Here is a 3,997-nt window from a genome sequence, read left to right as displayed (position 1 = left end):
CAGGAAGTGAGCAGAAAGAACCAGTAATCATGGGTGATTGTATTGTTCAGGCCGATCCCGCCCTTATGGATATTTCTCGGCCTAAAATTGATGACATTCAGTCGAGCATTCTTCATCCGGCTATTCAAGCTAACACCTTGAAATCAAGCCGGGCACTATTCAGATGGTGCAGAATTCTGTTTCTTTTGGAGGTGCTGCGACTGAAGACCCCAACATGCACATAAGGAATTTTGTCGAGATCTGCAGTACTTTCAAGTATAATGGCGTGACTGATGAGGTTATCAAGCTGAGGCTTTTCCCATTCTCACTGAGGGACAAAGCTAAGGACTGGTTACATTCTGAACCAGCTGGGTCCATCACTACTTGGCAAGATCTTGTGCAAAAGTTTCTGGTGAAGTTTTATCCGATGGCAAAGACTGCTGCTATGAGGAGTGCTCTTACTCAGTTTGCGCAGCAACCTACAGAATCTATGTGCGAAGCTTGGGAACGATACAAGGAAATGTTGAGAAAGTGTCCACATCATGGAATGCCCAATTGGATTGTGATCACTGGTTTCTATAATGGTTTGGGGGCCCAATCTCGGCCCATGCTCGATGCAGCAGCTGGAGGCGCCTTGTGGGCCAAAAGCTATACTGAGGCTTATAATCTTATCGAGACTATGGCTGCAAATGAGCACCAAAACCCAACTCAGAGGATGATGCCTGGGAAGGTAGCAGGTATTCTGGAAGTCGATGCAGCCACCGCTATTGCAGCGCAGCTCCAAGCGCTGTCGATGAAGGTTGATTCTCTAGCTACATATGGAGTTAATCAAATAGCTATGGTCTGTGAGCTTTTTGCAGGTTATCATGCTATGGATCAGTGTTCTCTTTTCAACGAATCTGTTCAGTATGTGAACAATTATCAGCGACAACAGCAGCCTGTGCCGGCTACTTATCATCCTAACAACAGAAATCATCCAAATTTCAGCTGGGGTAATAATCAGAATGCTATTCAGCCACCATATCAGCAAGGTGTGAGTAAACAGTTTAATCCACCTGGATTCCAGCAACCACAGCAGTATGCTCAAAGGCAATCATATCCTCAACAGGGAAGTGCAGCTGCACCTACTAGTGCTGATTTTGAGGAACTTAAGTTGTTATGCAAGAGTCAGGCGGTTTCTATCAAGACCTTGGAAAATCAAATCGGTCAAATAGCCAATGCAGTGCTCAATCGTCAACCTGGAACACTTCCCAGTGACACGGAAGTACCAGGCAGGAAGGAAGCTAAAGAGCAAGTCAAGGCTATTACCTTAAGGTCTGGGAAAGTTGCTGATGCTGAAAAGGCAAAAGAAGGAGAAGCTGAAGTTAGAGATGAAGAAGCTAAGCAAAAGGAGAAAGCGGCGGAACCAAGGAAGACTACTGTTGAACACACTCTGCCTGAGGGTAATATAGGGGAGAAACAGCTCTATCCTCCACCACCTTTCCCTAAGAGATTGCAGCAACAAAAGCTGGATAAGCAGTTCAGTAAGTTTCTGGAGGTGTTCAAGAAACTTCACATCAATATACCTTTCGCTGAGGCTCTGGAGCAAATGCCTAGTTATGCGAAGTTTATGAAGAGTATTCTTTCAAGGAAGGTGAAACTGGATGACCTTGAGACCGTTGCTCTAACGGAAGAATGCAGCACTGTTCTGCAGCAAAAGTTACCTCCAAAGCTTAAAGATCCAGGTAGCTTCACCATTCCTTGCACCATTGGCAAGTTGTCGTTTGACAAGTGCCTTTGTGATTTGGGAGCAAGCATCAATCTGATGCCGTTGTCGATCTTTAAAAAGTTGGATTTGCCTGATCCAAAACCCACCTACATGTCTCTACAACTGGCTGATCGCTCTATTACTTAACCAAGGGGCATAGTGGAGGATGTGCTAGTCAAGGTGGACAAGCTCTTTTTTCCTGCAGACTTTGTTATTCTGGATTTCGAGGAAGATAAGAAGATTCCCATAATCTTGGGAAGACCTTTCTTGGCCACTGGCCGTACCTTGATAGATGTGCAAAAAGGTGAACTTACTATGCGGGTGCAGGATCAGGATGTGACCTTCAATGTATTCAAAGCAATGAAATTCCCTACAGAAGATGAGGAGTGCTTAAAAGTGGATGTGATTGATTCTGCGATTACTTCAGAACTCGATCATATGCTAATGTCTGATGCATTAGAAAAGGCCTTAGTGGGGGATTTTAACAGCGATGATGAAGATGGCAACGAGCAATTACAATATCTGAATTCTTCTCCCTGGAGGCGAAAGCTGGACATGCCGTTTGAATCTCTTGGTACTTCTGACCTCAAGAATGCTAAAGGAAAGCTCAAACCATCAATTGAGGAAGTACCTACCTTGGAGCTCAAGCCATTACCTGAACACTTGAGGTATGCTTTTTTAGGTGATGCATCTACTTTACCTGTCATTATTGCATCTGACCTTTCAGGTAGTGAGGAAGACAAGCTCTTAAGGATTTTGAGAGAATTCAAATCGGCTATTGGATGGACCATAGCAGACATCAAAGGGATCAGCCCTTCATATTGTATGCATAAGATTCTGCTAGAGGAGGGTAGTAAGCCAACTGTTGAGCAGCAGCGCAGATTTAATCCTATCATGAAGGAGGTGGTGAAGAAAGAAATTCTGAAATGGCTGGATGCAGGCATCATTTATCCTATTTCTGACAGTTCTTGGGTGAGCCCCGTACAATGTGTACCTAAGAAAGGAGGTATCACTGTGGTAGCAAATGAGAAGAATGAGCTCATCCCCACGAGAACAGTTACAGGATGGAGAGTCTGCATGGATTACAGAAAGCTGAACAAAGCCACGAGGAAGGATCACTTCCCTCTTCCATTTATTGATCAGATGCTTGACAGGTTGGCTGGTCATGAGTATTATTGTCTTCTGGATGGCTACTCAGGGTATAATCAGATTTGTATTGCACCAGAGGATCAAGAAAAGACTACCTTCACTTGTCCATTTGGCATGTTTGCTTTTCGCAGAGTTTCGTTTGGTTTATGTGGCGCACCGGCCACTTTTCAGAGATGTATGATGGCTATATTCTCTGACATGATTGGAAATAATGTCGAGGTGTTCATGGACGATTTCTCCGTCTTTGGACATTCGTATGATGAATGTTTGAATAATCTTCGTGCCGTGCTCAAAAGATGTGTGGAAACTAATTTGGTGCTCAATTGGGAGAAATGTCATTTTATGGTGCGTGAAGGCATTATTCTTGGGCATAAGGTCTCTAGCAAGGGTCTTGAGGTGGATAAAGCCAAGGTGGGAGTCATTGAAAATCTTCCACCACCTATTTCTGTGAAAGGAATCCGTAGTTTTCTTGGTCATGCGGGTTTCTATCGGCGGTTCATCAAGGACTTTTCAAAGATATCTAAGCCATTGTGCAACTTGCTTGAGAAAGATGTGCCTTTCAAATTTGATGATGAATGTTTGACGGCATTCGAGACTCTCAAGAAGAGTTTAATCACTGCACCAGTTATTACAGCACCGGATTGGACAGAGCCGTTTGAGATGATGTGTGATGCGAGTGATTATGCGGTAGGTGCAGTTCTTGGGCAGCGCAAGAATAATCTCTTTCATGTGGTCTACTATGCTAGTAAGACCTTAAATGGGGCCCAAATGAACTACACCACTACTGAGAAGGAGCTCTTGGCTATAGTCTTTGGTTTCAAGAAATTTCGATCTTATCTGTTTGGGACAAAAGTGACAGTATTCACTGATCATGCGGCCATTCGCTATTTGGTTGCCAAGAAGGATTCGAAGCCAAGACTCATTCATTGGGTGCTCTTACTTCAGGAATTTGAGTTAGAGATCAAGGATCGAAAAGATACTGAGAATCAAGTAGCTGACCATCTCTCTAGATTGGAGAATCCCGAGTCTAATTCATAAGATAAGACATTGATCAACGAATCTTTTCCGGATGAGCAGTTGTTCGCAGTTCAAATATGTTGTTTCTCTCTTTCTTTGCTATAT

At 43.7% G+C, this 3,997-nt stretch overlaps 1 non-coding gene across 1 annotated transcript; it reads right to left on the bottom strand.

Annotated features, from left to right (window-relative positions):
• Positions 1-421: 421 nt before the first annotated feature.
• On the bottom strand, positions 422-528 carry LOC141703400 (small nucleolar RNA R71). Its single transcript, XR_012567515.1, has one exon. It is a non-coding gene; the product is annotated as a small nucleolar RNA R71 (small nucleolar RNA).
• Positions 529-3,997: the final 3,469 nt, after the last annotated feature.

This window comes from Apium graveolens, unplaced genomic scaffold (assembly GCF_009905375.1).
Source record: "Apium graveolens cultivar Ventura unplaced genomic scaffold, ASM990537v1 ctg6609, whole genome shotgun sequence".
NCBI lineage: Eukaryota > Viridiplantae > Streptophyta > Magnoliopsida > Apiales > Apiaceae > Apium > Apium graveolens.
This window is presented reverse-complemented; position numbering and strand designations above follow the sequence as displayed.